The following is a 12,304-nucleotide window of genomic DNA, read 5'->3' on the forward strand; positions in this document are numbered from 1 at the left end:
ATCCTTGAATGAAGGAAACAATAAACCAAATTAAAAACTCCATAGAAAGCATAACCAATAGGATAGAACACCTGAAAGACAGAACCTTAGACATTGAAGAAAAAATATTTAATCTTGAAAACAAAGTTGACCAAACAGAGAAGATGGTAAGAAATCATGAACAGAAACTACAAGAATTATGGGATATCATGAAAAGGCCAAATTTAAGAATTACTGAGATTGAGGAAGGTTTAGAGAAACAAACCAAAGGAATGAACAATCTATTCAATGAAACAATATCAGAAAATTTCCCAAATCTGAAGAATGAAATGGAAAATCAAGTACAAGAGGTTTATAGGACTTCAAATATACAAAATTACAACAGACCCACACCAAGGCACATTAAATGAAAATACCTAACATACAAAATAAAGACAGAATTTAAAGGCTGTGAGAGAAAAGAATCAAATTACATTCAGGGGGAAACCAATATGGATATCAGCAGATTTTTCAACCCACACCCTAAAACCTAGAAGGGCCTGGAACAACATTTTTCAAGCTCTGAAAGAAAATGGATGCCCACCAAGAATCTTATACCCAGCAAAACTTACCTTCAGATTTGACAATGAAATAAAATCCTTCCATGATAAGCAAAAGCTAAAAGAATTTACAAAAGAAAGCCAGCATTACAGAACATTCTCAGCAAAATATTCCATGAGGAAGAGATGAAAAACAATGATGCAATTCAGCAACAGGAGGAACTAGCCTAAAGAAATAGCCATATAAAGGAGAAACCAAGTCATGTCAAAAAACAAAATGAGTCAAATGACTGGGAATACAAATCATATCTCAATAAAAACCCTGAATGTTAATGGCCTGAATTCATCAATCAAAAGACATAGACTGGCAGATTGGATTAAAAAGAAAAATCCAACAATATGCTGCCTGCAAGAAACTCATCTCATAGAAAGAGATACCCACAGACTAAAGGTGAAAGGATGGGAAAAAACATACCATGCACAGGGATTCAGCAAAAAAGCCGGAGTGTCCATCCTCATATCAGATAATGTGGATTTCAAGCAAAAGTTAGTCAGAAGGAATAAAGAAGGACATTTCATACTGCTTAAGGGAAGCATAAATCAGCAAGACATAACAATCATAAATATCTATGCCCCAAACAGTGGCTCATCCATGTATGTCAAAAAAATCCTTCTCAATTCCAGAAATCAAATAGACCACAACACAATAATACTAGGTGATTTTAACACACCTCTCTCACCACTGGACAGATCTTCCAAACAAAAATTGAACAAAAAAACCATAGATCTCAATAATAAAATCAATAATTTAGACTTAATGGACATATATAGAATATACCATCCAACAAAGAGCGAATATACGTTCTTCTCAGCAGCACATGGAACCTTCTCTAAAATAGATCATATTCTATGCCACAAAGCCAATGTTAGCAAGTACAAGAAGATAGAGATACTGCCTTGTATTCTATCAGTTCAGAATGGATTCAAATTAGAAATAAATGACACAATAAAAAACAGAAACTACTCCAACACCTGGAGATTAAATAATATGCTATTGTATGATGAATGGGTAACAGAAGACATCAGGAGGGAAGTAAAAAAATTCTTAGAAGTAAACAAGAACAAAGACACATCATATCAAAATCTCTGGGACACTATGAAAGAAGTACTTAGAGGAAGATTTATTTCATGGAGCTCATTCAATAAAAGAAGAAAAAGTCAACTAATAAACGACCTAACACTACAGCTCAAAACCCTAGAAAAAGAAGAGCAGACCAACACCAAAAGTAGTAGAAGACAGGAAATAGTTAAAATCAGAGCTGAAATCAATGAAATTGAAACAAAAGAAACAATTGAAAAAATTGACAAAATAAATAGTTGGTTCTTAGAAAAATAACCAAATTGATAAACCCTTAGCCACACGAACAAAGAGAAGGAGAGAGAAAACTCAAATTACTAAAATTTGGAATGAACAAGGAAATATAACAACAGACATGATTGAAATACAAAACATAACTAGAAGTTATTTTGAAAATCTACACTCCAACAAAATAGAAAATCTCGAAGACATCAACAGGTTTCTAGAGGCATATGAATTACCTAAACTGAACCAGGAGGACATATACAATTTAAATAGATCCATTTCAAGCAATGAAATAGAAGAAGTCATCAAAAGTCTACCAACAAAGAAAAGTCCTGGACCAGATGGGCTCTCAGCCGAGTTCTACAAAACATTTAAAGAAGAGCTCATTCTAATATGACTCTCAGAGTATTCCTTGAAATAGAAGAGGAGGGAACCCTCCCAAACTCATTCTATGAAGCCAATATCACCCTGATACCTAAACCAGACAGAGACACACTGAGGAAGGAAAATTTCAGACCAATATCCTTAATGAACACGATGCAAAACTTCTCAACAAAATTTTAGCAAATTGCATACAAAAATATATTAAAAAGATAGTGCACCATGATCAAGTGGGTTTCATCCCAGGGATGCAAGATTCGTTCAACATCCGGAAATCAATAAATGTCATTCACCATATCAATAGACTTAAAGTCAAGAATCACATGATTATTTCGATAGATGCAGAAAAAGCATTTGATAAAATACAGCATCCCTTCATGCTGAAAACACTAGAAAAAATAGGGATAGTGGGAATATTCCTTAACATTGTAAAGGCCATCTATGCTAAGCCCTTGGCCAATATCATTCTAAATGGTGAAAAACTGAAAGCATTCCCCCTAAAAACTGGAACAAGGCAGGGATGCCCTCTTTCACCACTTCCACTCAACATTGTACTTGAAACTCTAGCCAGAGCAATTAGACAGACCAAAGAAATTAAAGGGATAAGAATAGGAAAAGAAGAACGAAAACTATCCCTATTTGCTGATGACATGATTATATATTTTGAGGAACCTGGAAATTCCACCAGAAAACTTTTAGAACTCATAAGTGAATTCAGTAAAGTAGCAGGATATAAGCTCAATGCTCATAAACCTAATGCACTTTTATACATAAGTGATGAATCTTCGGAAAGAGAAATTAGGAAAACTACCCCATTCACAATAGCTTCGAAAAAAATAAAATACTTGGGAATCAATCTCACACAAGAGGTGAAAGACCTCTACAATGAGAACTACAGAACACTAAAGAAAGAAATTAAAGAAAACCTTAGAAGATGGAAAGATCTCCCATGTTCCTGGATAGGAAGAATTAATATTGTCAAAATGGCCATACTACCAAAAGTGCTATACAGATTCAATGCAATTCCAATTAAAATCCCAAAGACGTACCTTACAGAAATAGAGCAAGCAATCATGAAATTCATCTGGAAGAATAAGAATCCCAGAATAGCTAAAGCAATAATTGGCAGAAAGAGTGAAGCAGGGGGTATCGCAATACCAGACCTTCAACTCTACTACAAAGCAATAGTAACAAAAACGGCATGGTATTGGTACCAAAATAGACAGGTAGATCAGTGGTACAGAATAGAGGACACAGACCCAAACCCCAATAAATACAATTTTCTCATACTAGACAAAGGGGCCAAAAATATGCAGTGGATAAAAGATAGCCTCTTCAATAAATGGTGCTGGGTAAACTGGAAATCCATATGCAACAGAATGAAACTAAATCCCTATCTCTCACCCTGCACAAAAATCAACTCGAAATGGATCAAGGACCTCGGAATCAGACCAGAGATCCTGCATCTTATAGAAGAAAAAGTAGGTCCAAATCTTCAACTTGTTGGCTTAGGATCAGACTTCCTTAACAGGACTCCCATAGCACAAGAAATAACAGCTAGACTCAATAACTGGGATAGATTCAAACTAAATAGTTTTCTCTCAGCAAAGGAAACTATCAGCAATGTGAAGAGAGAGCCTACAGAGTGGGAGAAAATCTTTGCCACTCATATTTCAGATAGAGCACTAATTTCCAGAATCTATAAAGAACTCAAAAAACTGTACACCAAGAATGCAAATAATCCAATCAACAAATGGGCTAAGGAAATGAACAGACACTTCACAGAAGATCTACAAGCAATCAACAGATATATGTGAAAATGTTCAACATCTCTAGTAATAAGAGAAATGCAAATCAAAACTACCCTAAGATTCCATCTCACCCCAATTAGAATGGCAATTATCAAGAATACAAGCAACAATAGGTGTTGGCGAGGATGTGGGGAAAAGGGTACAATCATCCATTGCTGGCTGGGCTGCAAATTAGTGCAGCCACTCTGGGAAGCATTGTGGAGATTTCTTAGAAAACTTGGAATGGAACCACCATTTGACCCAGTTATCCCACTCCTTGGCCTATACCCAAAAGAACTTAAAATCAGCATACTACAGAGATGCAGCCACATCAATGTTCATAGCTGCTCAGTTCACAATAGTCAGATTGTGGAACCAACCTAGATGCCCTTCAACTGATGAATGGATAAAGAAACTGTGGTATATATATACATATATATATACATGGAATATTACTCAGTCATAAAGAATATAAAATTATGGCATTTGCAGGCAAATGGATGAAATTGTAGAATATCATGCTAAGTGAGATCAGCCAATCTCAAAATAACCAAAGGACGAATGATCTTGCTGATAAGCAGATGATGACACATAATGGGGGGTGGGAGGAGGGCAAGAATGGAGGAAGGAGGGACTGTTAGAGGGAAAGAGGTGTGGGAGGGGTGGGGGGAAGGAAAAAATAGCAGAATGAATCAAACATCATTACCCTATGTAAATGTATGATTATACAAATGATATGCCTTTACTTCATGTAACAACAGAGAAACAACATGTATCCCATTTGTTTACAAAAAAAAATAAATTTAAAAAATTTTTATGAGCATTCAATAAATTCTTATTGGGAATAAAAGTTATTTCCCCATGCCAGGTATTAAGCTGGATGCTAGGAACACAGTCGTCAATGAGACCCTCTAATAAACCACCACCAGTGAGGGAGGTGGAAGCTTCCAATACAACATGGAAAATGCCAGTGCAGCAGAAGTCACAAATGTTCTAATCTCACGGAGAGGCACCCTTTTACCTCCCCTGTCATAGTTATTATCACACTTTATTGGAATTGCTTGTTTTAATATACAACTTTCTTACTAGCCCACTATACCAACCCCATTATATCCACAGCCCCCTGCACAGTCCCAGAAATAGAGAAGGTGCTAAGTCAATATATGGAAGATAAAGAGTAGAGAGAGACAGGGGAGAAGTAGCTCTTTCCCTGGAATCCATGCCTTACATGGTTATAAGTTTATACAGGTGAGGTGACATCTATGTGTGCCACCTATAGCCCCTCCTCTCTCTCAATCCATAGTTCACCTGGTTATAAACTACTGCCTGACAGTGGCCCAGGTCCCAGCGCCTTTGGTGCTGTATCCCTGGAGAAGCGAGAAAGGAGGCATTATGGGTGATGCACCTTCACGAGATCCACAAATCTCATTCCCAAAGCAAAAACCCCATAGTTTCTGCTGAGGACAGAATGTCATGAATTGTTATAGGGATATCTACAGGGTAGCTCACAGAACAAACATGTCAATCAATTTCCTTTGCTTTACTCTCATCTGCATCTTAAAGCAGAGAATATGTGAGGAACCCAGGACAAGATCCCAGATCTGAAGCTCCTAAGCCCTCCTTTAAACACCTGACGGTTGTCAAGTTTTCAATATCCCATAGATAAGGAGATATTAAAAGTCTCCTAAATATTTTTCCTGCCCACATTCCCTTTGATCTACCTTATGCAGTTTCACAATTTTTATTTCTCTAAAGAGCAAGAGTGTAATTTGAATGCACCAGGTGAGCTGGATGTGGTGACATATATCTGGAGTTCTAGCTGTCAGGAGGCTGAAGCAGGAGGATCCCATGAGCCCAGCTGGCAGTTTGAGGCCACACTGAGCAACACAGAAAGACCCCATCTCCAATAAAGAAGAAAAAAAAAAAGTAAATGCACAAGGTTTGCCAGAACCTTCTGAGAAATACATGCCACAGTCTATCAGATACCCAGAAGTGGCCAGATTGGAAATTGAGGGAGAGCAAATCTGAGGCAAAATCAAAACCCAAACTGAAGCCATGATTTGCATGTTCTTGCTAATTGGAGGTTTCCTACTTTAGGCAAATTAGAAACTTCAAATTTCCCAGTTTGGCTATAGCTCACTACTCAACAGAATCCCCTGAAAGCCAAATTCTCTTTTATATCAATTCCTACATCTCTGCACATTCTTCCAAAAAAGAAACGAAAAGCCAGTTTCTTTCTCCCTGTTTTCCCGTTCCTCTATACAACTAAGCATATTCGGATGTTTTAGCACTTCCTTCAGATGCCTTGAAATAAGGTAATATAAGTATAAAAGTTATTTAATACATAATACAACGTCTTAAAGTTAGTATTACTAACATCTTTAATTTTCTAAAGCATGAAATAAAATAGAAGGATGATTGTTTCTTAGAAAGTAAAGATGAGAACTATTTTATTTGAAATACTAAAAAATAAAAATTTCTAAAGCAGAATTGGTGATCCAGGAGCCAATAGGACAGGTAGCATTAGTTAATATTTGTTTAGGGTTTTACTACAGAATGTAGATACTTCTATTATCCATTTTAACAACTGGGGAAATCATAACCTGGGATGCTAATAATTGCCCTCAAAGTCATGATGAATATTAAATTTCAGGCAGTCAGAGGCATGCAGTGAAGGAATAGATTTCAAAGGAGAAAATGACAGCTGGTTTCTTATTGTAAATAAAATACATTCAGATTTTGAACTAGCGTATCTGTCTTTAAGTGTAGGTAACTCTGCTAGACTCTGGAAGGATGTGGCCTTCATACATAACTTCTAGCTCCATTTACATGCTAAAAGATGTAGTTGTCGTTCTTGATTAGTCAAAAGTCATTTTCTTCACAGTCAAGACCATTTTAAATCTTCTGAAAGAAATAAACAACCTATTCTAAAATGAAGTCTCATTTAAATAGTTCCCATTTAAATAGCACACATTTTCCTGCCACTTTTAGCTTTTTTCCCTAGGTCCTTTACAATTTTTTTTTTTTATTGACCAACACATAATAGACATTCATTAAATGCTGCATTGAGTGAATAAATGAATGAATCAATGAATATCATTGACACTGAAATCTTGGGAAATTAAGGTCTGTTTTGACCCTTGGCTGTTTTTATCTTTTGCTGTCTAACAAATTTCTCCAAAACTTAGTTGGGGAAAATAATTCATTGTTTTTCATGATTGTATGAGTTAACTGGACTCGGCTGGGCAATTTTTCATATGCTTTATTCAGCTTGGTGCCCAGCTGACATGCTTTGGAGTTCCTCCTTGTGATTTTTCTCTCTGGGCCATATCTAATCCTCTAGGAACTCTCTGCATGGCCTCTGTCTTTGCCCCAGAACATCCTATACTTGCACCCAGCATAATAGTTGGGTTCCAGGAGGGAGTTTTCTCACCAGACAAACCCCCAAATGCAAAGACTTCTCAGCTAGTGTTCCAAACCAAGAGTCACTGAAGGAGGGAATTCAGATCCAATGTGCAGCTTGCATAGGCCCAGACTCTCACGATGTCATGCTGCAAACATGGGTCTCTGATTTTAAATGTCCTCTTTGTCTCAAGCACCCAAAAAGTTTCACCTCTTCTTTTAAAGATAGGATTTAATCTTGTTGCTGTTCTTGTATTTTATCCATTAGGGTCATATGTTAGTAGTGGGAAGAGAAAACACATTATCCACTCCACATGTCCCAAACTGGATTTCCACTGTTTTGAATCTATGAAACTTTAGTTTCATTTGGTAATATCTCCAGCACAATTTAAATCAGTTTAATTTGGGAGAATAAAGCACATGAAACTTTAGCTTTTCTTTCAAGTTCTCTTGCCAAAGATGAACCAAGACAAGGAATATAGTAGTCAAGCCAAAAAGTCTCACACTGATGTGGCATTATAGAGCATGAAAAGCAAATTCTTAAAAATAAGCAGAGAGAAAATACATATGACCTACAAAGAAACAACAAACTGGCAGGAAGCAGTTATTTAAAAAATAATAATGTGAACTAAAATACAATTGATATTTTCAACTTGCTGAGCAGCAAAAACAATCAACTAAAATTCCACATCCAGCTAAAGTATGTGATTGAAAATGAAAACGCAAGACAACTGCAGACAGATTGAGTTAATCATAAGAATCATAAGTCATTACAGAAAGAACTACTAAAGGATGTACTTCAGTGGGAAGAAATTCAAATCCAGATGGAAAGCAGAGACAGACATAGAAATTACAAACAAATGGAGCATACATCTGTTCATTGAGAAACAGTTTTGAGTTATTTGAAGGGCAAACTAAAAATAAAAATGGTCAAAACACACCACTCATATATTCTCTTGACATTTTTATCTAATCTATTAGATGATGATTACATAAAAGCCCTGACATTTGCAGAGGTGACCCATAACTGTGCATTATTCAAACAGTCAGCATAAAACCCAGTAATCACATTCCTAGGCATTTACTCAATTGAATAAAAAACTTATAGTCACAAAAACCTGCATATAAATGATTTAACAGCCTTATTCATAATCACTAAAAATGGGAAGCAACCAAGATAGCCTTCAATAGGTGAATGGATGAATAAATGTGGTATATTCATACAATAGATTTTTTTTTTTTTTTTACACTTGGGAATGAATACAGGGGCACTCAACATTCCTAGCCCTTTTCATTTTTTGAGACAGAGTTTTGCTAAGTTGCTGAGGCTGACTTTGAACTGGGATCCTCCTGCCTCAGTCTCTCCAGGCACTGGGATTACAGGTGTGCACCACCATGCAAAGCTGCAATGGAATATTACTCAGCATTAAAAAGAAATGAGAGGAGATCCAAGATGGCAGACTAGAGGGTGACTGCATCTCCTGTCACTCGAGAACCCAGGATTCAAGAATGGGAGGCATTGAGAGACTCGAACTAACAAAGAACCACAGGGTGAGTCTCTCCAACTGGGTGAAGCTCGGCCTGGGTGGCAGGCCTGGACAGGGGCAGCTTCTTGGAGCAGGGCAGGGCAGCGAGAGTCTTCCCCAAGCAGCCCTGCTTTCTCCGGTGGCAGGTTCGATCCACAGCCAACTTCTTGGAGCAGGCCGCCCAGTGAGAGCCATTCCGCACAGAGCAAGTTCCAAGCCCTGGACCCAGCGGCAGGCCCCGTCCCGCAGGCGGCTTCTGGGACCAGGACAGGGAAGCCAGAGAATTCCCCAAGCAGCCCTGCTCCCTCTGGCGGCAGGCTTGTTCCACAACGAGCTTCTCAGAGCAGGGCCACCCAGTGAGAGCTTTTCCGCACAGAGCCAGCTCCAAGCGAGTAGCGGGCTAGGGACAGCTTTCTTTGGAAGCACTGCATTATCAAGTTCCTCCAAGACTTCAGGCTACTGAAGGCTGGGAGGTGATACACTGGAAATCTACAGGGACACGATAAGCCAAAGAGGAAATCTGCAATATCTCAGAGTCCCACTGATATCTGACCAATATGAGAAAACAAGGGGAGAAAATGTACCAAACAAACCTAGATACTATATCCATAAAACCCAATGACAGCACAGCAGAAGAAATGTCAGAAAGGGAGTTCAGAATGTACATAATTAAAACATCAGGGAAGCAAACGAGGAGATGAAAGAGCAAATGCAGGCATTAAATGATCACACCAATCAACAGTTAAAAGAGCAAATACAAGAAACAAGAGATCATTTTAATAAAGAGTTAGAGATATTGAAAAAAAACCAAACAGAAATCCCTGAAATGAAGGAAACAATAAGCCAAATTAAAAACTCCATAGAAAGCATAACCAATAGGATAGAACACCTGGAAGACAGAACCTCAGACATTGAAGACAAAATATTTAATCTTGAAAACAAAGTTGAACAAACACAGAAGATGGTAAGAAATCATGAACAGAATCTATAAGAATTATGGGATATCATGAAAAGGCCAAATTTAAGAATTACTGGGATTGAGGAAGGTTTAGAGAAACAAACCAAAGGAATGAACAATCTATTCAATGAAATAATATTAGAAAATTTCCCAAATCTGAAGAATGAAACGGAAAACCAGGTACAAGAGGCTTATAGGACTCCAAATATACAAAATTACAACAGACCCACACCAAGGCACATTATTATGAAAATACCTAACATACAAAATAAAGACAGAATTTTAAAGGCTGTGAGACAAAAGAACCAAATTACATTCAGGGGGAAACCAATACGGATATCAGCAGATTTTTCAATCCAGACCCTAAAAGCTAGAAGGGCCTGGAACAACATTTTTCAAGCTCTGAAAGAAAATGGATGCCAACCAAGAATCTTATACCCAGCAAAACTTACCTTCAAATTTGATGATGAAATAAAATCCTTCCATGATAAACAAAAGCTAAAAGAATTTACAAAAAGAAAGCCAGCATTACAGAACATTCTCAGCAAAATATTCCATGAGGAAGAGATGAAAAACAATGATGCAAATCAGCAACGGGAGGAACTAGCCTAAAGGAATAGCCAAATAAAGGAGAAACCAAATCATGTCAAAAAACAAAAAATGAGTCAAATGCCAGGGAATACAAATCATAGCACAATAATAACCCTGAATGTTAATGGCCTGAATTCATCAATCAAAAGACATAGACTGGCAGATTGGATTAAAAAGAAAAATTCAACAATATGCTGCCTGCAAGAGACTCACCTCATAGAAAGAGATACCCATAGACTAAAGGTGAAAGGATGGGAAAAAATATAAGCTGGAGTATCCATCCTCATTTCAGATAATGTGGACTTCAAGCCAAAACTAGTCAGAAGGGATAAAGAAGGACATTACATAATGCTTAAGGGAAGCATAAATCAGCAAGACATAACAATCATAAATATCTATGCCCTGAACATTGGCTCATCCATGTACATCAAATAAATCCTTCTCAATTCCAGAAATCAGATAGACCACAACACAATAATACTAGGTGACTTTAACACACCTCTCTCACCACTGGATAGATCCTCCAAACAAAAATTGAATAAAGAAAACATAGATCTCAATAACACAATCAACAATTTAGATTTAACTGACATATATAGAATATACCATCCAACCAAGAGCGAATACACTTTCTTCTCAGCAACACATGGATCCTTCTCTAAAATAGACCATATTTTATGCCACAAAGCTACTGTTAGCAAATACAAGAAGATAGAGACACTACCTTGTATTCTATCAGATCAGAATGGGTTGAAATTAGAAATAAATGACAGAATAAAAAACAGAAACTACTCCAACACCTGGAGATTAAATAATACACTATTATATGATGAATGAATAACAGAAGACATCAGGAGGGAAGTAACAAAATTCTTAGAAGTAAACGAGAACAAAGACACAGCATATCAAAATCTCTGGGACACTATGAAAACAGTAATTAGAGGAAGATTTATTTCATGGGGCGCATTCAACAAAAGAAGTAGAAATCAACAAATAAATGACTTAACATTACAGCTCAAAGCCCTAGAAAAAGAAGAGCAGACCAATACCAAAAGTAGTAGAAGACAGGAAATAGTTAAAATCAGAGCTGAAATCAACGAAATTGGAAGAAAAGAAACAATTGGAAAAATTAACAAAATAAAGAGTTGGTTCTTTGAAAAAATAAACAAAATTGATAAACCCTTAGCCACACTAACAAAGAGAAAGAGGGAGAAAACTGAAATTATTAAAATTCAGAATGAGCAAGGAAGTATCACAACAGACACGAGTGAAATACAAAACGTAATTAGAAGCTATTTTGAGGGGCTGTGGAGATGGCTCAGTTGGTAGAGTGCTTGCCTTATAAGCACAAGGCCCTGGGTTCAATCCCCAGTACCCGCAAAAAAAAAAAAAAAAAAACAAAAAAAACAAAGCTATTTTGAAAATCTATATTCCAACAAAACAGAAAACCTCAAAGACATCAACAGGTTTCTAGAGACATATGAATTACCTAAACTGAACGAGGAGGACATACACAACTTAAATAAATCAATTTCAAGCAATGAAATAGAAGAGGTCATAAAAGCCTACCAACAAAGGAAAGTCTGGGACCAGATGGGTTCTCAGCAGAGTTCTACAAAATCTTTAAAGAAGAGCTCATTCCAATACTCCTCAAAGTATTCCATAAAATAGAAGAGGAGGGAACCCTCCCAAACTCATTCTATGAAGCCAATATCACCCTGATACCTAAACCAGACAGAGACACATTGAGGAAAGAAAATTTCAGACCAATATCC

At 37.0% G+C, this 12,304-nt stretch overlaps 1 non-coding gene across 1 annotated transcript; it reads left to right on the forward strand.

The window, feature by feature from the left end:
- The first annotated feature begins 11,836 nt into the window (after positions 1–11,836).
- Trnai-uau (transfer RNA isoleucine (anticodon UAU)) lies at positions 11,837–11,909 on the forward strand. Its single transcript has one exon. It is a non-coding gene; the product is annotated as a tRNA-Ile (tRNA).
- Positions 11,910–12,304: the final 395 nt, after the last annotated feature.

Source organism: Sciurus carolinensis, chromosome 17, assembly GCF_902686445.1.
Source record: "Sciurus carolinensis chromosome 17, mSciCar1.2, whole genome shotgun sequence".
Lineage (NCBI taxonomy): Eukaryota > Metazoa > Chordata > Mammalia > Rodentia > Sciuridae > Sciurus > Sciurus carolinensis.